The sequence below is a fragment of the Amborella trichopoda genome, chromosome 8, assembly GCF_054954075.1.
Source record: "Amborella trichopoda isolate Santa Cruz 75 chromosome 8, AtrichopodaSantaCruz75HAP2 v2.0, whole genome shotgun sequence".
In the NCBI taxonomy this organism is placed as follows: domain Eukaryota; kingdom Viridiplantae; phylum Streptophyta; class Magnoliopsida; order Amborellales; family Amborellaceae; genus Amborella; species Amborella trichopoda.
This window is the reverse complement of record NC_142343.1, coordinates 14,916,880-14,941,573: the sequence shown is the minus strand read 5'-3', so window position 1 is coordinate 14,941,573 and position 24,694 is coordinate 14,916,880. Positions and strand designations below refer to the sequence as shown.

The 24,694-nt window shown below is 33.4% G+C and overlaps 1 pseudogene across 1 annotated transcript; it reads left to right on the top strand.

Moving 5' to 3' along the window:
* The first annotated feature begins 13,210 nt into the window (after positions 1-13,210).
* On the top strand, positions 13,211-16,140 carry LOC105420643 (aquaporin TIP1-1 pseudogene; annotated as a pseudogene). Its single transcript, XR_016061302.1, has 3 exons — positions 13,211-13,430; positions 13,617-13,866; positions 15,689-16,140. The product of XR_016061302.1 is annotated as an aquaporin TIP1-1 pseudogene (transcript).
* The last annotated feature ends 8,554 nt before the right edge of the window (positions 16,141-24,694 follow it).

Below are 24,694 nucleotides of genomic sequence, written 5' to 3'. Positions count from 1 at the left end.
ATGATAAAATTTCGAGGTGCGCCTTAATTGGATTGTTTAAGGTTGCAACCTTATAGAAACCACACCCTAAAAGAACGATGAATCATCCCAGGCACAATAAAGATATAAAAAATCCATCGGAAAAATGTTGTTTTAATACTGAAAAACCCTCTAATTGATCATCACGACATTAAGATGTATGAATATGAAGAAAAAAAAGATTTTGTGGCCCAGAAACAATGCATCTTGCAACACATTATTTAGACCGTCCATTTTGAAGATTTTTATATATTTATAGATCTGCTTGATTTAACCATTTTTAGAGTTTAAAATTTTATAATTAAAAAATATATATATATTTTCAAATAATTCTAATAATTTTTTACACCAAAATTTCACGTTATGGTAAAATTTGGAGGTGCGCCTTAATTGGATTGTTTAATGTTGCAACCTTATAGAAACCGCACCCTATTATAAATCATCTTGTATATGTTTTTTCATACTTGTCACTGATACAATTTTGTCATTTAATTGATACCGATAATGAGGATCAAAATATGTTATGATGTTTCAAATATCAGACCACTTTAGACTTCATTTTTGAAGGTTTATGATAGTTCAATGTTTTGAGCATTGAACCTGCTAAAATGTATAAGGCTATCTGATGTTATGAACATCGGACAACCGTACAAATTTGGCGGTTTGATGTTTGTGACATTGAATTGACCTATGAATACCCTAAAAATAGAAAAAAAACATTATGTGGTACGATGTTTGAAACATGCGGCTGGGGGCAAACTTGAAAACAATAAAAAAATTCAAGTGACCATCACATAATAACGGTAACATAAAATGGGATTGTATAGAGTGAGACTCCAATTAATTGAAAAAAAGCTAAAATGATGATGATGGTGATGATGATATATAGAATGGGACCATTTACATTTGCTATAAGGAAGTCACAATTACTTATAATCATTCGATATGATATCTGATAATTTGGGGTGTGTCAGAAAGTTCGAGAAAATTTCTTTTGAATTTTGAACTTGGTCAATAAAATAAATGAAGCTACCCAATTTCAAATCCAATGGTCAAGATTAATTGTGACCACCTTGTACTAAAGATAACTAGTCTCATTATATGCTTTTCCAAATAAAATAGTATAGATGTACCTTTTCCTAAAAAAAAAAAATTAATAAAAAATTTGATTAGATTTTGGAGGGTGAGACATAAATATTGTACGTATGATGTGTCGTCACACATAAAGAGCATGGGTCTCCAAGAAGGCCCATGCCACTATACATGGCCTAGTGTTATCGCACAAAGTAAACCCACCAAATATCAACCCAGTTAAAGGTCACGGTCTCCATTCTCATTAATAATTTAAAAAATTTTCATTCTTTTTGAAACAAATAGGGGCATGTAATCCCCATGGTTCTACCAAAAAAGAAAGCCTTTTGTGCATTGATGATCCAGATAAGTACTTCTTCCATTGAGGTACACTTTATCTAAATTGTTTCTTGATATATTTTGTGGTACATGTCCTATCCAATGTCCATATGTGTAAAATATGATTTATACATGTCTTATCCAATGCACATGTGTGTAAAACATGATTCATATTCCCTTTTGGAAAATATTTGGAGAGGGTTGTGACCCTATTATTAAAATAATAAAGTATCACGTCAAAATTCACCAACAATAACAGTTCTGGCATCAGAAAGCTTTCATATCAAATATGTCGGCTTTGACCGTTTTGGTTGTAGAAAAAAATTAGGATTTCAAGCCACTAAAATAGTTTTTATTAAAACATATTATCTACACCATTCATTTCGCCCTAAGAATAAGTGTTCATGGATATACAATATCTGTATAATTGTTTGGCATCAAATTTTATAATCGATGTTGAAAATTGATTTTATAGTTATCATGAAGATTTTTTATACCCAAAGTGATTTTTGAATGAGAATTTAAGGTGAAGCTTTACTTTGTTTTCATAAAGCCGAGCCCCTATAGAAACCGAGTCCTCTATTTTTTTTCCTAGTGCAAAGTCATCCGAGCGTGCATATTATGTTCTTGCAAAGTCATCTATCCGACTATAATATGTTGTTGCATGAGCATACTGTATCCTTACTCCCTAACATTTTAAAAAACTGATATAAAGTTTTAGGATCCTCCTGATAATCACAAGATGATTTCTTTTCTTTTCTTTTTTTTTTTAAAAGTAAGATTTTGAATTCAACGCTTAGATTTCACCTTTAAAAAATTGGATGTTCTTCATTCAATCCTAAGAAATTAATTTTTTATACCCAATGTTTCCTTTATAGAAAATTTTTTGGTGCGTCCAAACTCGAATGTGCTACTATGCGGGCTTGGTGATATTCTATGCCCACCAAAACTAGGTCCCATAAACTCAATTTGCATGATTGTTTTAAGCTCAATTTTGATAGCAGTTTTTTTGGAAATCCTGGTGAATTTGAGATTGGAGGTGTGGTTAGAGATTGGGGTGGACGAGTGATGTTCTCCTTTGTTGGTCCTTTAGGTCGAGCTACTACTAACGACGCTGGGTTAGCAACACTTCTCCAAAGCTTAAAGATCTTCAAATCCAAAATTTTGGGTAGTTTGTGCCTAGTAGAAGGTGATGTGACCAAATGGTACAATAAGGAACATAGGGTTCCTTGGGCTCTCAAGTTTATGTTGTACGAAATTCTTGATTTAAGGGGCTCTCTTATTATTTCTTTTCACCATGTATATTGGGAAGCGGCAGATTCCTTGCCAAAAGGGGTATCGCTTTACCTGCTTTTGTTGATTTCTGATGATGCTTCTTTTAAGTTTTTCGTCGATAAAGTTGATAACAATTGTTAAAAAAATAAAAAAAGTCCCATAAATAATAATCCTCATCCCATAAATAATAATCTTTCAAAGGAAAAGTAAAATCAACTGTTCAAATATTTTCTCCAGAAAATATCAATTTTAATATTTAAAATTTATTTATTTTTACAGATTAATGATCTCCATATTAAAACTTATATATACTTTTTAGGATCAAATTCTATTTCAAAAATAAATTATTAAGGACCCACATTTCTACATGTGAATCTGTGGACTCATATAAACCGTATCCTTCCTGTATCCCACCATCGTCCAACCCATTTGCTTGAAACCCTATTATCATGCCCATATGCACTTTTGTCTCGAATGCAGTTTTGAATGGCAGCATCCACAGTGGTCAATCTACATCAATAGTTGTTTGGTGGAGTCTGCCTTCAAGTCCTAGACAAGGCCATCTAATTTAATGAGAAATTTCAGAATGTGGTCCTATTTAAATGCAGTCCCTTTCTCAAGATCCAATTTGGAGAAAACATTTAGGATATGAAACATACTCTTAAGTCACTGCAGATGTATGTTCGCTTTACATCCATAATTTTGCAGCAAAAAAAGAAGTGCAATTTGGGAAGAACTCAATTGAATGATCAACATAGCTAAAAAAAAAAAAAAAAAAGACAATGTACAGTAAATGTTTTAAAATGAAGTTCCAGATAGTCTTTTTAAAGTTCAAAATTTATCATAGTCGTACTCAAGATTATTGACATGTATAGTTTTAGGTCCAATGCTCATCTCTTAGATACCCTGCCCAACTAGTGAGCCCCATCTTAAAAAAAACTAGGGCTTGGGCCACAAAATGTAGCCTAGTGCTTGGCGATACTGCCCGAGGATAAAGCCTGGGAGCCAAGGCCTAGACAGAGTAGTCAGGTTCAACCCGGTTCGGTCTCTCTTATTTTTCTACTTTTTACCATTTTTTTATTATTATCTTACTCGGCCCAGCGAGGCTAGGGCCAACAATGTAAGGATTAGGGACTAGGGCCAGTGATGCCCGTGCCCGTGCCACCGCTACTCCCTATGCTAGCAAAAATCACGTTTCCACATGCTTCACAGCATCCACTGAAGCTTTTCTCCAATCCAAAATGCCATTACTTAAAAATAAAAAATAAAAATAAAAAATAAAAAAAAATAAAAAAAAGGCGTTACTTTGAATTTCATTCTCCAATCCAAAATGCCAGTACTTAAAAAAAAAAAAAAAAAAAAAAAAAAAAAAAAAAAAAAAAAAAAAAAAAAAAGAAAAAGAAAAAGAGGCGTTACTTTGAATTTCATTCTCTAGAAGAAGACCACGAGGAAGGATCAAAAAAGAAACGACATAACCACCAATGATCATTGGTGCACGCCACCCTTTGTTAATTCAAAATGCCAAACATGTGATGCTTGCTCACGTGGGCTCTTGCCTACCAAGTTTTATGCACAATTTCCGCAAGATATCTCCACAGGTGCCCATGAATGAATCCCCCACACATTACACAGAAAGTCTATTTGGTAGTTTTACCTATTTATAGCTTGTTGGAATCTTGTGAAATTCAATTCAATGAATTATAACGTTTAAAAGGATGAGTACAGTCACCATTGCCATTGATTATTTCCCACTTTTGCAAATCATTGGATGCATTGTATCATTGGTACGTTTCAAAGACGGCTGTGGAAGATGGCTTGCATACACACTCTTGGTCATAATTCCTGCCTTCTTCTTATAGGAAAATAGTGAACATGAAGCATTGCTTGTCCTATGGATAAGCATGGTGACAGCAGTGTCAAAACCATTGGCTCAAGGTGTGTTAGTAGTAAGTTTTTTTGAGTAATTTAGTGGGGATGACGAGCTTCTACTCGTTTTTTAATTAGTTAGTGAATTTTTAATGCTTTATGTGAAAATGGAAATCTTGACTTTAGTTAGGGCACAAGTGGTGCTACCACCATTGATCATCAAAATAGCTATCACTACTGGTTTTGAAAAATGTAATTGTCTCCTAGTTTTGGGCAATAAATAGGAAATTATGTGCATGCATTGATAGTGTAAATAGCATGTAGCATATGATATAGAAAAGTATACAAAGAGACCTTTTTCTTTTAGTACGGTGAGGTCACAATCGCACTTGTCCATCAGATTTTATGTCTTGTGGTCGTAAGTGTGTAATTGACCAGACACAAAGTTCAAGAAAAAATTAAAAACTTTGTGATACATCCCCAAGTCATCCAATTTGACATGTAATGGTTAAAAGTGATTTTGACCTCTTTGTGAGAATGGTAAATGGGCTCATAGCATACAATCCTATATCATAAATATAGCAATTGAGAGACTACCATGTATGTGGGGCACAATTTTCTTTCAACAAGTTATTCTCTCTTTAAAACTATTTAAGGTATCAGATCTATTGCTGCTTGTGGTCCAATCCATCAAGCAAAGCCAATAGAGAGCATATATAGAGTGAGATTGAATCACTTTTGTGGATAGCGTATCATCTGAAATTCTCTAAGATTTTGGATGTAAAAACATGTGTACCTCAACTTGTCTAGAAAATCTAGTCTTGACTTATGGAGAGGGGTCCAACATTGGTAACTAGTGTTTCGCAAGCTTTGTAATTGCAGGAGCCAACTAAACGTGTGTTCTCTCATAAATAGGGAAACCAGAAAAGAGAAAATGGCTTTAAAGGAGGTAGACAAGCACGTAATTGCTTTAGCACGCAATAGAAGTGTAGAAGTGAACCATTAGAGTAAGACAAAGAAAGTTAGTTGGGACTATCATATATGAAGAAGTATGGAGTTTCTCTAAAGAGACTCCTTGTGTCCATTCATTGTATGAATATACAAACTTGTCTTTTATAGACAAATTACAGATGATAAAATAGAGAAATAAATCACAACTTCCTATACTATACCCAGACTTAACATAAATACAATGTCCATTCATTGTATGAATATGCAAGCTTGTCTTTTATAGACAAATTAAAGATGATAAAATATAGAAATAAATCACAACTTCCTATACTATACCCAGACTTAACATAAATACAAATTAGCAAGGTTGTAAATGAAGAAAAATCCGGACGGGTTTCAAATCAAGATGTAGGTCTTAGAAAAATCTATGGCTCTGAGCTGCCTAAAGCAAAATAGTCCTGAGTGTTATATTTGTCTCGGATGGAAACCCTTCATAGCAATGTGGCACTAAAATAGCAATAGCGAATGGGTTTCTAGAAAAACCATGGGACAACAACTCACAAGAGCATCAATATACGGGGTCTGATGCATGCAATGAATAATGAGATCCCTGCTGATTTTGGGACTGTTACCAAGTGACAACAATGAGTGCAGGGAAGACGTATGAGGCTAAGGACAAAGCAGCCAATGTGGGGATGGCTGCAGGAGACAGCGTGATGCGTAGAAGAGGAGCTTGCAAAGACCATGCTTTGCACCAGTAGTTACAAATTGAATGGAGGAAAGGGGAAGCAAATTTTTTTTTTTTTTTTTTCTTTTTTTTCTGAAAGCAAAGGATAGGTAGCAAAGGATAGGTGATACACCGAGAAGCAAAGGACAACAAAGTGAAGAAAAATAGAATGTAAGAAAAAGTTAAATAAAGGTAGATAACAAAAAATGATCAATGCATAAAATTCTGAGACCGAACTTTCCCAACGGTAAATTGAATATGGAAACAGACAGACAGATAGGATCGTGTAACAAGACAATGGACTCGATCATACAGAAAAGAACAGGATCGAGTCTCTTACTAGACCATACAGGAATATAAACAATAAAGATGAATCTGACTCTGAGACCGTGTGAAGAAGTCTTAGGTTTCTCTTAAGAGACTCCATGTGTTCATTAATCGTAATATACAAACTTGTCTTTTATAGAAAAATTACAAATGAAAAAATATACAAATAAATCACAATTTCCTATACTATACTCAGACTTACCATAAATACGATATATTATATCTATTTTTCTTAAATACAAATTACAATATATACTTTCCATATTAACCTGGTAAAAACTATATACTTTCTTTTCACATCATATAAGGATCAAAAGGACTAATATGAGCTTCCTAAATTGGATAGAGGTGAAATGATCAATATGGTTTCATAAATTGAATAAGCTAAATGTAGTCTTTTTTTTTTGGGGGAAGATCAGTGGGGAATGCAAGCCCTTACTGATTTTTAGAAATAATTAGTGGTTTTTGAATGCATAAGTGGGAATGAAAATTTAGACCGATAACTGAAACTCAAGTGATACTACCACCATGACCTCAACCCCACTCCCAAGTAAAAGAAATCTTCACATAAGAATTGTGCTAAGTGTTTAGTAGCTTTAGGAATGGCACATCTCAAGTTCGACTTCTACCACTGGCCTACCGAAAAAAAAGGACACAGTCTTCATGTATACCTAAAGGGCAAAAAAACAAATTTTAAAACGAAAGATTATATAAATACCCCCATTTTGAATTTTCGAGAGATAGATCCCTTCGAACTCTTTCATACCCACTATAAATGTTGTAACTGTTTTTCTTTGCATTGACCCCACAAGTAAATTTGGACAAAATGCCCCTCTAAAGGCTTTTAGTTTGAAGGCTTGCGTCATCTTGGGTAAAGTTATTGAAGTTGGGTTTGGTCCGGCCATCCAAGGGTCGAACCTGCTTTAAACTTAAAACTTTTTTGTGTTTGAGCGAGATAGGTACTTTTGTTTAAAATGACCCAAAAATTCACCTAGAATATCAATACAAAGAAAATTTATTATATGTTTTGCGTATGCAGGACCTCTTGGGGAGGGAACTGCAAATTATGTCGAATTCTATGCACTCTTGCATGCCCTGCAATTTTTTGTGGCGAAAAATTTGGGACCTTACTGTATTATTGAAGGTGATTCCTTGAATATCATTAATTGGTGAAAAGGGGAACAGAAGTCGCCTTGGGAGTTGAGATCTGTGTTGCTGACCTTTCTAAACCTCTTAACCTTTCTTTTGCGCATGTTTATCGGGAAGCCAATGTATTGGCTGATTTTCTTGCCAAAAGGGATACTTTTTTATCTGAGACAGTTGTCTTTGACTCTGTAATCTCGTTTTAGTTTTAATATAATATCGAAATTTCTACAAAAAAAAAAAAGAAAATTTATGATGTGAATACAAAAGTATTTACAAAAATATTTGGGGTGCCCATATTTAGGAAGCTCGGTGAAGAGGGTGTTGACGTATTTCCCTGATTTTGTTGTGATTCCGAGGGTTTAAATTGCCTGTCAAAGTGAGAACAAGGAAGGGACCACATTTTTTGCCCTAGAATTTTCTATTTGCAATCGAGTCTTTGCATCTAAGTTTTCATTACGTATATACGAGATTAAGACAAAGTAAAAAGAATAGAGTTACATCACCTTCTTAATTTTCTTAAATCTTTTTCATGAAATTTTAGTTATGTCACCTTCTTAATTTTCTTAAATTGTTATTATGAATTTTCAATTTTAGAGATTAATTTATCTTGATTTAAATAAATACATTCAAATATCAGTTTATATTTTGCTTCTGTTTTTTTTTTCCAATTGAAAAAATAACAAAATTTACTTCTTTTTTTTTTTTTTTTGTAGTAGTTGTTGTTTTAATCATGCACTGTGAAGTAATCATGATAAAGCAATATAAAAATACGCAGTGTTTGTTTTAAATACAAAAAACACAGTACAGCAATAAAAGATAAATAGAATTTGTTTGAAATTTAATTTAAATAAAACAAAAAAAATGTCAAACTATATTATTATTATTATTATTATTATTATTATTATTATTATTATTAGTATCCCTAGTGGTTGGTTGGGTGAGGAATGGGATTGGACCCTTGAAAATATGTTGCGATTTCACCCCCTTAATCTCATACTACATCACAAATGAATTTATGTGCCTGGCATTTTAAAGAAGCCTTCATCTATTTTTTTTCACGTTTTATAAAAAGAAAAGGCAATCAATTTATAAGATTGTTATCAAGTTCGGGAAGTGAAGAGAGAAAAATAGAAACGAAGATAAGGAGAATCTAAACACCTTTTATCAAATATAATTTAGTAGATTGATTAAATATTATTTAATAGATTGATTTCTTAGAAAGGTTGTTAGTATTTATGCTAGCATGGATTTCTACAATTTGTTATCTTCACACAAGAAAAGGGAAAATTTGGGATGCGTCGAAGTCCACTAGCAACATGGTTAGGGAAGCAAATAGCAAAACACAGGTGCTACCATTACATAAAGGGTAGTTCGTATGACAGTTAGCCAGTCGGGGAATAATAAAATATTGGTGGACCAAAATATTGGTAATAAATTTATTTCATTTTAAAAAGTTAGAGGAAAAATCGGGTAAAAAATACTGATCACTAAAAAATAAGGTAATTATAGAATCGTGAATATTTTGGAATTGGTTCAAAAAATCGTAGTGAAAAAATCGGATATGTAAAGATTACACAATCTGTGATTATGATTTGCAGCTACTGTATAAATACATTAAAGCCATTAAACGATAATTTTGTAGTTTTACTATTGTCATTAAAGTAATACTTGACAATTTTTTGTTGAAACTTTCAATACATCCCGCAGCAATGCTTATTTTGTTGCAACATCACAAAACATATTGTAGATTTATTGGGATCATAAAATGAAATAACAACAACAATACTAAACACAAGACCTAATTAACAAATAACAAGAACTGCGAATCAAGGTATATGATTACTTTTCATAAAACAAAAAACATAAAACACCCTGAATATAAGATTGCAGTTAGTTAAAAGAAAACGCAAAAACTCAAATATGTAAAATAGTGGTCCATCCAAAATGTTTTGTTGTGTACACCACTTAATTAAAAAATAAAAAATGAAATTAATCAATCTTTATGCATAAAAAAAGCAACAAAATGGTTAAGCAAATTTGACTCTTACATTGAATTCCCAGCAACCTTAATCTTTAATATCATTGGATCTCTCTCTTATTCTTTGTAAGGACGATATGTGTTTAATGAAAATAACTTTTTCATTGGGTTACTCTTCTAATTCTATCTACTATTTTGAAATATATGATTGTTTTGCTTTTTTTTTTAGGGAATACATTGCTTGTATTTTTTCGTACAATTTTTTTTTAGGAAACTCATTGGTGAAATTTTTTATGAAATTTTTTGTTAAATCAAGATTCTTATTTCACATTGTTAATGTACTTATAATATTAAGTTGATGAATAAAATAAAGTTTTAGGGAAGAATTTTTTTTAAAATGTTTTGGGGAAAAAGATAAATTACGGATTTATATCGGTTCTATTAAAAGACACTATTTTTTAAAGATCTTTTGAAAAATTCAAAGTTCTTAATGGATTTCAAAAAATCAAATAGTTTTTGAAAAATTCGTGTTTCAAACAGAGTTTTGCTAACTATTGTTCGTCTAAGGTTGCAACCTTGAACAATCCAATAAAGGTGCCTCCAAATTTCATTATAAGATGTAATTTTGGTGTCAAAAATTCTTAAGATGACCTTATAATCCATTTTCATCTTCAATTATGATTTTTTAAATTCTAAAAATAGCTCAAATCAAGTAGATTTATAAACACATGAAAATCTTCAAAATGGATAGGATGGATAATGTGTAGCAAGATGTGCTACTTTTGGGACTTGAAATCTTTATTTTTTCACATATTAATACATCTCGCTGTTAAGATTATCAATTAAAGAATTTTCCAACATCAAAACAATATTTTCGAATAGATCTTTTATGTTCACCTTAATTTCATATTTTAAAATTGTGACCTTATATAACCTTTTTCCTTAAATAAGACCTTCATATAATACTTTGGAGTAAGAAAGAGAGAGGAAATTATTTGCAGGTGAAGCCTAGAGAAGAAAAGATATACATAATAAGAGAGAAAGAAGATGAGTTCAAATATGATTCCCATATGTTGGATGCCTATGATAAAACATTTGGACAATTTACAACCTAAAAAGGGAATCCAAGTGATGCTTGAGGTATACCTTCGGATGGCTTGGGTGTGTCACAAAATTCAAAAAAAATTATTTTAAACTTTGAACTTGATCAATGGAATAAATGCAGACACCTAATTTCCAATGCAATATTCCAAATTAGTTGTGACCACCTTGTACCTGTTGTGCACTGAAGCTCTAAACCCGATGGGTTGATTTTTGGCAAATAAAGTACGAGAAAAAGAATCGACAAAATAAACAACAAGCAACAAAAATTAAGGATGAAATAAATAATAGAAAAGAATCAAGATTTACGTGGTTCGTCACGTATGTGTCTACATTTACGGAAGAAGACAATCGATGTTTTTTCACTAAATCAAAAAGAAAAAAAATTACAAGGCAACTTACTTGAAAAAACCAGAGACTCAACTCCTACAAAGCCTTCTTCTCTACAATTTTCTCTCTCGGCAGAACCACTCAAAGTTTCCCTCTATTTTTTCTCTATGCATTTTCTCTCTCTACAATGTATCTCAATAAGAGATGACAAATCCAAAAGTGCACCCAAGTATGGCATACTTTTTCCACCATACCAAAATGAAAGTTACATCAAAATTTTTGGAATAAACTTCTACAAAAACCCCAAGTCGAGCAAATATTTTTAAACAACTCTTCATTCTTTCTCTTTATTTCTCGCAATATTGTCAACACCAAATAGAGACGCAAGAGCAACAAGAAACTGACTCTCTCCAACTAAAAAGGAAACAACCAAAAATTTTAATGAGAACCGTTTTCTACCATAAACAAGCATCTCAATCTTCGAGAGTCTACAAGAGGCATCATCACAATCTTCACAGGAAGCTCTCTTCTTTAATAGGAAATTGTTTCTTATGTACAAGAGGCTCTAGTTGTTCCCTCTCTATTTAGAGGAACCACCATTCCCATATGAAATTGAGCACACGGATTCCGTGTACTTTCATCCCATATACATAAGATTAGGAGTCCATACTAAATAGGAAACTTCCTATTAATATTATATATACCTCAAAATACCAAGAAATATATATCTAAGAGTCCTAATCCTTTTTGGATTTCTATTTTCCTTAGGAAACTTATCAATATCAATCTCAATCCATGGGAATATCTCAATCCGACATATGAGAATATCTTAATCGCACATAATATGAGAATATCCCAATCCCACATAATATGATAATATCTCAATCCCATAAAATATGAGATTTCCTTATGTTGGTGATTTTGGATAGCACCAAATCCAACCAGATAAATGGTCTCATGGTACCCCAATAGTTTCATTGTACGCTTTTCCTAAAAATGTATATTAAAACAGAGAGGATTTCTGTTACATGTGAAACACAAACAGGAAGTAAATGAAATATTATGCTTTGTAGGATAATGACGAAATAATAGATACCCTTGACTATGCTTGCTCCACCCATCTATTTTTAAAACCGCACCATTAATCTCAATATTTTTTGTTTTTGCATCCATCATCTTAATTAAAAAAGTAAGCTTTTTAAGACAAAAATACCCCCATGCTTTTATTTTTCGTTCTCCATGTATTTATAATAGCTTTTCTCTATTAAACTTAAAATTCGAAATTTTGGAGAGAGAAACTATCTAAAATTCAAATTTTTAGAGCAAAAATTTATCTCAAATTTTAGATTTTTAAAAAGAGAAATTATCTCAAATATACAATTTTTAGATAGAAATTACCTCAAAATTTTTAGAGAAAGAAACTATCTCAAATTTCAATGTTTAGATAAAGATATTATCTCAAATTTTAATTTATTTATTTAGTTTCTCTCTCTCAAATTTCTAGTTTTAGACAGAGAAATTATCTCAAATTGAAATTTATTTATTTATTGACCCTTTTATTATAGTTTCTCTCTCTAAAAATTTTGTGATTGTTTCCGTCATTAAAACAGAAAATTTGATATATTTTCTCTTTTTAAAAATCTTGAGACAGTTTATCTCTCTAAAAATTTAACGTATTTTTGTCCTAAAAAAACTATTTTCTTAATTTTTAGGTTTGCTTTGGGTAGTTATGTAGTTTAAGAAGTGATGGAGTAGGAGGGCATGCTTCGAAAGTATGATCCAAGGGGTATGTATAATTTTCCTTCTTCTTTTTTTTATAATTGTATTTTTTGGGGTATTATATTTTTTTTCTATTTGAAAATATAATAAAGATATGTGATCAGAAACCGTTTCAATAGGATGCACCAGAATAGTACAAAACGACCTGATTTTGGGGGAACAAATTAACTAAAATACCGCCTTTTGAGCCAGTCTATAATCACCGGTTTTCGTTACAAAATTAACTCTCCCTGTTATAATAAATATTATCAGGTAACAGGCAAGGATCGCATTGAGAAGAGAAGCCACTGGAGCATAGTTGAAGCTGTTCTAGTGTTGTATTGCATTTGTACCATATTTTTTGGGTATTTTCTTTTTCAATTTCTTTTTTTTATTTTGTGAGAGAGAGGGAAAGAAATTGCAGGATTGCGGTTGGCGGGGCCAAGGAGGCCACTCATCCCGACGTTCTGAGGGCCGCTCTCGCCGAGTGCATATCGACACTCATATTTGTTTTTGCAGGAGAAGGCTCCCGCATGGCTTTCAGTAATTCTCCGTTGCCCCGTTAGATTTTCTGGCTTTGTCAGACCCACTTCTTCAATTTGCATGGTTAACCTCCATTGTTTCATAATTGAAAAAAGAAAGATAACAAACATTATTGAAGAACATAACTCTCACAATCTTCCATACTCCACTCAAGTAATTCTACTTCTTTCTGACTCATGAGATAAGCTCACCGGCAATGGGCGGCAACACCATCTGGCCTGGTGGCAGCAGCGATAGCACACGCCTTTACATTAATACATTAATCGTGGCAGGGTCAGTGAGTGCAAACATCTCCGGCGGCCATGCGAATCCGGTAGTTACTTTCGGGGCATTTGTAGGGGGTAATATAACCCTTATGCGTGCCATCGCCTGTTGGGATCTACAATTGCCTGCATGCTTCTCAAGTTTGCCACTAATGGCTTGGTAAGATCTTTTAGTAATTCTGCTTCATCTTTCTCTTTTCATACGTGTTTCTAAATTTTATTGGTTAACTTCTCTATGGGCAAGTTCTATCAGAAATGAGTTCAATTTTAAGTCTAATGATTGATTTTATTTCAAAAAAACAAAAATTTTGATTTTGTTGGTAATATGTGATGTTCAAGCATTTGATATAAAACTCTATTGTCCCCTTTAAAAGTGGTTTTCAAGTTCATATTTGATAAAGTTCTGTGTAGTCTTACATGAATTTTGAGTCTAATATAGTTGCCTGGGCCTGCATGAATGAATGGAATTTGAATAAAACTTCAAAAAATTAATAGAGAAAAGCAATCAATGAGCAATAAATAGGTTAGTATCTCCTATTGAAATGGAAAAATAATTTAATTAAAGGGTGAGGTTTGTATAAGGTGTCAACCTTGTACTATAAAAGTAAGGTGCACCTCAAAACTATATCGAAAATGCAATTTTGGTGCCGCAAAACATTGCAATGATATGAACAACTAATGTTGTCCCCCAACTATCAAATTTAAAGTTCCAGAAATGATGACGATCAAGCAGATCTATAAATACTTTAGAATCTTGAAAATGGACAGTTCAGATAATGTGTTAGAAGATGAACTATTTTTAGTATTAGAAATCCCCTTCTTTTCTTGTCTATGAAACTCGAGGTTGAGATGATCAATTTGAGCGTTTTCCGGCTTAAAAACAACCTTCTTTAGTGGGGTTTTTAGGTGCACCTTACACATACATTTAAGGTTAACACCTTATAAAAACTTTTTTCCTTAATTAAAACTCAAAGATTAAAATATCACAAATAATCATGGTTCAAGGTGTGTTCACCAAGCCAAGTCGAAGCAACCCGATCAACCCAATGTACTTTAAGAATTTTGGACATGATCAAGCACCCCACCCAAACCACATTACAATAAATAAAAATGAAAGAATGAAACATGAAAGATCAAATGAGAAGATGGATATGGTAAAAATTGGAAAGGACCCGCCATATAAAAATAAATAAAAATGAAAGAATGAAACATAAAAGATCAAATGATACAAGATGGACATGGTAAAAATCCAGAAGGGACCCGCCGGTTAAAGCAGGCCTCAACATCTTATTAGTACCATGTATTTGTAACAAAATAGAAAAGTACTCTTATTTATAAAAAGAGGCCATCTAGGTTAACTAGAAGAATATCATATTTTTATACTAATTAATGGAAATTTTGCCCTTGTAGATTAGAGAAAAGATAGCATTTTTTTTTTGCACGCATACGTCCTTGCATGCGTACGTGTGCATGTTTTTTTAATGATATACTGAATATTCATTTTTATTGATCATAAAAGAAGAAATTATAGCTTATCTAGTAGAATTCATATAGTGGAACTAGTTAGGAAATTTGGGCTTTTATAAATGAAAAAATAAGAGATTTATTTATTCTTGATACAAAGAAGACACAATCATTATTGACGGTTAGAGTTGAAATCACATAATTGAAGATATGTCATTGTTTGGGCATAACATCCAAAATAAAAGTTTTTGAATGTTGTGATGCATTTTCATATAACTAAGAAAATATTGTAATAAGGGGATATGTAAATACATTGAAGTTTAATATTTTTATTGAAACTTTGAGTCTAGTTAATAGCACTCTTACAAACACCCAATTTGAAAATTTGAAGGATAAGAGTCATTGTGAGCTCCTTGAATCAAAAGTAAATAGTATATTTGGGTACTTTTCCTTAAAAATATCGCATCTGACCGACAATTTTTTACATTTTTGTATTTTAAATACTCATTCTATCACTACATCTACACGAAGCACCAGCATTTTCTCTCTCATCAAGGACGAGCGTCATGAGCGCACTCGTCATGGAGATGTTGATGACATTCGGCTTAGTCTACAGTCGACCCCAAGAAGGGCAACATAGGAATGGTAGCACCCATAGCCATCGGGTTCATAGTGGGTACGAACATACTAGTTGGTGGTGCCTACGACGGTGCATCAATGAACCCAGCCATGTCCTTCGGCCCAGGGTGGTCAGTTGGACATGGAACCATCACTGAGTTTATTGGGTTGGGCCTCTCTTAGGAGGGGGGCTTGCTGCTCTTGTATATGACTTCTTCTTCATCGTCCACACCACGCATGAACAGCTTCCCACCACTGAATATTGAGTGAGGGTAGCAGTGAGTAGTTCAGCTTAGGAGTGTTGAATAAATGACTAGTTATTTAGGTAGGTTGGGGTTATCTATTCTACACAAAAACAAAATTATTTTAAGTGGCATTTTTGTGAAAAATGGTTCGTTGTTGATGGATAATTGTCCACTATTTTGTATTTTATGTTTTTTGAGTAAGTCAGTCGCGGAGAAGGCCTCTTACCCTATTTTTCATTAATAATAAAAGAGAAAATACAGCTCATAAAGTTACAACCCTAGAGTAGGGCATTTGTGCCACATCATGAAGTAACATAAGAGAGAAAATTCGACGGTCTAGATCGCCAAATAGTGGCATCTAAAAACGCTAATCAAGTTCGTGTAAATTTAAATTTTTTTTCTCTCTCTATGTCAATGTAATATATTTTCATTAACAATTCAATTTTATATGTGCATTGTTATAGATGCAAACAAAATGCAACCAACATTGCATATACACATGAAACAAATCCCAAATACAAAGAATCCAATACAAAGTTTACGGTACAAAATTTTAAAATCTAATTAAGTCTTGACTACACATGCTCAACAATAATCTCCTGATCCCTGCAAATATCCTGCATTTCATTCCATAAAGACCTTAAATTCCAAGGTACACTCATCTCTTTCTACACCATCTAATGGCATTCAAACAAACAACTTTAACCAGTGGTTTAAAAAGCAGATCGGTGATCCGGATCAAGCATCTCAAAAACCCATTCGGATCGGAAAATAAGTGATCCGGATAAAGAATCGGCTGAATCGGTTGGATTAAATCTTAAAAAAAAATCGAAAAAATTATTAAAAATTCATTATAAATGTTGCTTTTTAGGAATTCAATAAGAAATGAGGGCACTTCGTTAAGAATTTTCATTTCTTTGCGTGAATATGTGAATATTGATATGTTTTTTCCCTGCATGACCTGTTATTTACCATTTAATTTACATAACACAAAAGGATAAACATACAATTATCATGGATTAAGTATATCATCATACATGGACTACAATAAAGCATACAATTCGTAACATACGATCTAAAAATAAAATGACAGACGGCGTCGTTCTTCATCTTGATCACGCTGGTGCCATTATTGAATTCGCGTGACAATTCATTGACTCGTTCTAAAAACGAATCATCCAAATTAGTGGGCACCTGACTACACCCAAATCCCTGAGTGTTTGTGTTTTGTTGTGGTCCTAATCCAAAATCCATGAAGCTTGTCCATTCTTCATGCTCACCTACACTATCGTGTACATCCCTACCCTCTTGTTGTTGGGACTTGATATGTGAATAATTTGGTTGGGATTGGGTTGCCTCAGAATCATCATCTCTCTCATTTTCCCTTAGACCCCCTTCCCATTCTCTCTCATTTTCCCTTAGACCCCCTTCCCACTCTCCCTCATTAGGTGCAATATCACCGACATCTCCAACGAATTGTGGATATGTTGCCGGGCAGCTTCCACTTTCATGCTGCTCATCACCTTCTTCAAGATCTTCCTCACCGATAGCCTCAAGGAACGCTCTCTTGTGCAAATATTGTGTCCAAGTCTATCGACCCATAGTCTTCAAGCCTCCTTCTTATTTGTCGCTCTCGGAGGTTTAAGTTGTAATGAACATAGACTAGTTTATGAAGCTTCTCAGAAGTGAGTTGATTCCTCTTAGTAGTGTGCAACCGTTGGAATGTACTCCAATTTCGCTCACAGCCAGTAGCAAGACATGTCTGCGAGAGCACCTTGATTGCTATCCTTTTTAGGTGAGGTGCATCACTACCATATGTCTCCCACCATTCAGCTAGATTAAATGCAAAAAACATTGTAAGGGCAAGAACAATTCATAAGATTAAATATATGAATAAACAAAACATTAGTTAGGGGATAACCTAGATCCATCTTAGTTCAAGAATTCCTAGCAAGTCTAGTTCCGAAGGATCTGATAGCATCCCTATACATAGCAAGCTAAAACAAAATATTTCGGTTTAGTGCATTATTCCTCACAAATATAACAATTCAATCAAGTTATTACCCAAATATTAAATAATACCTCTTGTACTCCTGCTACCTGGTTTCGATGACTTCTCTCCAACCTGGCAATAATGTATCTGACCCCTTCCATAATTTTGTGGGGATGTTCAGGTGTCAAATAGAAAAATTTTGGGTTGAAGTAGTAACCTAGAAAATATATAGATAGATAAATGTCATTTAAAATTTCATAAAAAAATAATTTATAATGAAATACGCTAATGATATAAATATATATTTACCTGCATGAATTGAACGTCCAAATTTGGTGTTCCACTTTCTTTCTATATTCTCGATCACTTTACTAACAAAACTACATTTCCCCAATAGCTGATTTGGCCCTCTCGATACCTTCATAAAGGATGCCCATGGTAGCTTTCTTGTCAGCATTCATCATTCTTAACACCGTGTCCAAAGGGGCAGTGGCCTCTACGATACTGGAACATCGAGACCAGAACCTCCTATTTGAGACTATGTCGTCCACTTTTAGCCCGGTACTGGACTTCGAGAGGCGGTTATTTAACCACTCTTCACTGGTAAACAATCTCTTTATTGCACTTTCAAATTCCCGAATGGAGTCCACAACCAAGTAATCTGTCGCAAAGTGGATTATGGCAGGCCTGATTATCTCTTTTTTCTTAGACTATTCTCTGAACAAAAATAAAATTTAGAATGGTTATATATAAATATTGACACCAACCTCGCTTCCTGTAGAGTCTCCTTCACAATTTTGATCTCACCGATCTCCTCTAACATAAGATCGATGTTGTGTGCAGCACACGGGGTCCATACTAGATGCTTCCTCTTATCCATCAACTTGCTGCAGGCAGAAACACATGCACTCGCATTGTCCGTAATAAACTGGACTACATGCTTATCTCTCACCTCCTCCACTATCTGATCATATAGTCGTACGTAGAAGTTTGCATCCTTCTACGTCCCTGATACGTCGTTGCTAGACAAAAAAGCTATACCTTTTGGGGAATAGGCCAAGAAGTTTAAAAACTCATTTTTGCTAACTTTATTCAACCAACCATCACTCATGAGAGTAATGCTTGTTCTTGGCGAACTCTGTTTACATTCTTCAATCTACTTTCTAACTTCCTCCACCTCTTCATCCAATATTGGCTCATTGAGCTCATATGACGTCGGGGGTTTTACCCCTGGCCCAGTTCTTTAGATTGCGGTGACCATAGGTGGAAAATATGGGCTATTGGCTGCATCAAAGCGGATCCATTTATCGTAGAACCATTTACCAACATATCTGCCCAACATGTTTCTCGTACATTTTACCATGCCTTTGAGGATCATCTGTTTTGACTTAGGCTTTTAGAGAAATGGGTTTATACGATCATGACCTGCAATACTAGCACTCATAGATAAACTAGAAACAATTTCTTCAACGTCTGATTCCTCTTGATACATATTGCTACCAACTCCTCCATACATATTTGAGCTGGGCCCCCCATACATGCTCGAGCTGGGCCCGCCATGCATGTCTGAGCTAGGCCCACAATGCATGCCCATGTCGTAACTACCAGGCATTCTAAACCCGCATTCCCTCTGGTATGTTTCCTGTAAATTCATTCTTGTGGTCATCTCCAAGTCATTATTATATTGCTCTTCTGGATCATTCCCGTTTGATGGCGTATATAAATTAGCTATCTCATCATCCATCCTCTGCTTTGCAATTTTTTTACCTTTGGTAGCCTTGAGAAATACCTCCATTTGCTTTTTTATACAATTAGGGACACTATTGCATGCAGAAACATCCCCCTTAACCCCTACCAAGTATTGCTTAAACCTATGTACCCCACTACTTATCACTCTTTGGCAGTAATTACAAATAATTTTATCTTTTTTGTTGGGATCAAGTCTAATCCCATGTTGTCATGCAGGGTCTTCAGCAGACCTTGCCATGGTTCAACTGTTTTAATATGTAAATGGTTAAAAATTAACTGGCAGTTCAACATGAAAAATAATCATCATGTGTAGTGATAATATGTAGGAGTAGTTCATGAAGTTATATTTGTTGTTAAAGCAAAATATTTCTATTGACAAAAATATTTAGTTCCAACTAGAAAATTTAATTTATTTATGCAATATTATAGATAAAAATAGCCTATATCGGCCACGACATGTAGAACAAAAATTTACATTGATATAGTATCAATAAAAAATATATTTACAATGGTATAGTAATTCACAATGCCAATACATATGAACTTATCACAAATCTTCATTTCGACAAACATGAATTAGTTCATACTAAGAAAACAAAAATATTTATGCAATATTATAGATAAAAAAAAGTCTGTATAAGTCACACTTAAAATCAAGAAAAAACTTACAATAATATAGTCATCCATAATGCCACTACACGTATATTTGACAAAAAAAACATTTACAATGATATAGTCATTCATAATGCCACAAATAAAATTTACAATGATATAGTGGGCACAATCCCAACTCAATTGAAATGATCACAAATAGTCGTACATCTCAATTACAAATATGCAAGATACTATAATAAAAAATGCAAGCTTCAAACATGGCTACAACTCAATTATCAAGAACATACATCTTTTGCATTAAAAATTTAATAATAAAATTGAAAAATAAAAAATAATATAATTATCATATATGCTACAATTTTTTTACAATGATATTCACTTTAATTCCTTATGATAATACAGTTTAACAACATGTATTTTTTGCATTAAAAATTTAAAAAATTAAAAATACATTTTTAATGCAAAACTGCATTAAAAATACATTTTTAATGCAAAACTGCATTAAAAATATAATACAGTTTAACAACATGTATTTGTTAATGTATTTTTTTGCATTAACAACAAATTTAAAAATACAGTTTTGCATTAAAAATATAATAACATGTATTTTTTTGAATAACTAATCTATCAACATGCAATTTTTTGAACTAAAAAATTAACAATAAAAATAAAAATTATTGTTTAACTCCTCATGATAATCAAAACCTGGTCACGATTTTCACAATTTTTCAGAAAATCATGATTTTTCAAAAAAATTGATCATGAATTAAAAAAAAAAAAACAAAAGGCAGTTCTTCACAGACCCACCTAACATCAGTCATTTCAACTCAAAAATCTGCCTCAAATCGAATAAATTACATCAAATTGAATTCATGTTTTGATAAACAACACTATAAGGAATCCAAGCCCTATAATATTAACACATTATTATTAAAAAAATTAAATAAAATCAATTGAATTGAGGAAAAAAAAAAAACGCAGTTCTTCACAGATATCAGTCATTCAATATCAAAAATCAAGCTCAAATTGAATAAATCAGTTCAAATTGAATACATGTGATGATAAACAAAACTATAAGGATTCAAAACCCTATAAATTTAACACATTCTTTGTAAAATATTGAGTAAAATTGATAGAATGACGAAAAAAAAAAAACAGCAGTCCATTTTTTCTTCACAGACATCAGTCTTTTTTTTCAAAAATCAAGCTCGAATTGAATAAATAAAATTAAATTGAATACATGTGATGATAAACCACATGATAACGAATCAAAACCCTATAAATTTAACACATTATTTGCCAAATATTGAGTGAATTTGATAGAATGGCGGGAAAAAAAAAAAAACACAGTTCTTACCTGTTTTTCGTGCACCCGTGCCTTCAAATTCAAAATTGATATGTATTCCTCCAAAATAATCACAAATTATGAACAAAAACTTCTGAACAACACTCTTACAATCAATTACCCTGAAATTTTACAAAAAATGATGCCCTCTCTCTCTTGAAACCAGTGAAATGGTGGAAACCCTAAAACTCACTCTTCGATCCAATTTTTTTTATCAAAATTGGTAATTTTTACTACCTTTTATTGACTGAAATGGCTGAAAATTTTGAATTAAAGCCTGCAAGATTCGATTATAAGGTTGGAAAAGATGAAAAATGATAAGAAAATGATAAAAAAAAGATAATCAGTGAAGAACATTGTGTAGCCCGTGTTCTTGGGCGAGTCAATGGTGAGACTCGGCGATTCACGATTGGGAATCGCCCGGTTCTATCTAGACACGGGCGATTCCCGGTATTGAAGTGGAATCGGCATAGGGTATGCCGATTCCCGAGTCGAACTCGCCGAGTTTTCAAACCCTGACTTTAACAATCCTCTGTCCTTTGTAGAGATTATTGATAAGAAGAAAAAGAAAAAAAGGGGAAAGGGTGCAGTGGGCAGGGGAAGTCTTGTATCAGTCCGGTAATGAGTATAGGTATGAGATCCTCTGCGAGGCTGCGTGCGAGAGGGATTTTGTTTGCTGCTACTGCTGCTCGAGGAATCATCTCTGATGACAAGCCAATTGAAGTTAGTTCGGGATAGTCTTCTTCTTCGTCTTCTCGGGATTCGGATGAGGTTATGGATGAGTCTATGGAGGAAGCAATAGTTCTGGAAGAATTCTTTTTTGGCTCGAGCAGAAACAGCACAGTTTTCTCCTCTTTTAATCCTTTTAATGATTATTTTTTCATGGATTGTAAGAGGTTTAGTCGACCTTAAGCGTAAGAAAGACGTCATGTTTTTGGTTTGCAAGTTCAAACCCACAATCATTATTTTACAGGAAACCAAACTTCCAAGTTCCAATTCCGCTCGTGTTAGAGAAGTTTGGGGTTGTGGTTCTGTTGACTTTATGAGTATTGATTCAATTGAGGCTTCTGGGGATCTGTGGATTTTGTGGGAACCTACTATTTTACAATCTTTTTGCTCTGTGAAAAAAGATAATTTTTTAGGTAATGATTTTATGGCCCAATTTCTAGTTTTCATTGAAAGCTGATGAATGTGTATGGTCCACAGTCTTTTGCTCTTAAAGAAGTCTTTATTACAGAGCAAAAAGATAATTTTTTGGGTAATGGTTTTATGGGCCCAATTCTTGGTTTTCATTGGGGGTTAATGAATGTGTATGGTCCATAGTCTTTTGCTTTTAAAGAAGTCTCTGTTAAAGAGATATCAGACTTCATTTTGAAATTCAACCATTTGATGTATTTAATGGGATTTTAATTTCATCAGGTGGCTGGATGAGAGTCTCTCAAGCGGTCTCATTACCTTTGCCATGTGTCTCTTTAATAGATTTATTGAGGCTCATGTTATAATTGATCTGCCTATTACAGGCACTGTTTTCACTTGAATTAATGGGAGCTCCTAAAATTTTACAATGTCTAAAATTGACAAATTCTTGGCTTCTGGGGAATGGTCAGAGTCTTTCTTCTTGCTTCAGTCAAAGCGCTTCCTAGGCTTTCCTCTAATCATACCCCTATCATGGGGTCCCTAAACCTTTTAGATTAGAAATAGGTTGGCTCCGAGAGAAGGAAATAATTGACATTATTAAAAGCTCTTGAAAAATACCATCTCTTATGGTTTTTTGGATTTCCAACATCATAAGAAGCTGTCAAATGTTAAGCATAAGCTCATTGCTTGGAAATAAGATAAGAGGTACCATGTTAAAGGGAAAATTGAAGAAGCTTTAAGTAGCCTAGAGATTGATCCCATTGTCCAAAATTCTGGAGTGTTGCCTAAGGAAATTGTAGTGAAGAGCTGCAATAATTGTTGCCCTTCAGGAGCTGAGAAGGATAAAGAGGTGTATTGGAGAAAGAGGTCTCGAGTCAAATGGCCAAAGGGGGGAGATTTGAATACAAAATGCTTCCATGCCATTGCAAATGCTCGCAGTCGACAAATAAATGATAGCCTAATCTCTAATAGTGTTCTGGTTGCCCAAGAGTGCATTCATTTAAGAATACTGAGTGGTTTTGCTGAGGTTGTGATAAAATTGGATATGGAAAAGGCACATGATAGGGTTGAATGGGTATCCTTTTGGAAATTATGAGGAATATAGGCTTTGGAGAGAAGTGGCGAAGTTGGATTTACAGGTGTCTATCTTCTACACCTTTTACCATTCTGTATAAAGGGAGTTTGACTGGCTTTTTTAATGCGTCTTGAGGCCTTCGTCAAGGTAATCCTCTCTCCCTTTCTTATTCACTATTTATGCATAATATTTTAGTCTTCTTGTGAGAAATGTTGAAAGCATAGGTCATTTTTATGGTTTCCATTTGCTGAATGATGGCCCTTGTATCTGTCATTTACAATATGCAAATAATACTCTGCTTTTTTTATGAGGCAAAGGTAGAGCTGATATGTAATATTGCTACATTCTTAAGATGTTGTGAAGTGGCCTTAGGTTTTGAGGTCAATTTTGAGAAAATTGTAGTGGTTTGTGTCAATTGCAATGAATATGTGATCATTGATATTGCTAAGACTTTGGGATGTAAATTGAGAAATTCCTAATTACATATTTGGGGATGCCAATCTCTGATGGTTGTCTTCCACTGACTGTTTAGGATAAAGTTATCTAAAGGATTCAATTCAAGCTAGATTTATGGAAATATAAATATCCTTCTTCGATCACCAGAAAAATAGAAAGTTTGATGAGGAATTTTCTTTGAGGATCTTCAAAAGAAACAAAAAAGTATCATCCTCTTAGATGGGTCGGAGTTTGTACACATAGAAGGGAGGGTGGGTTGGGATTAGGAAAATTAAACTTACAAACCAAGCTATACTTTGTAAAT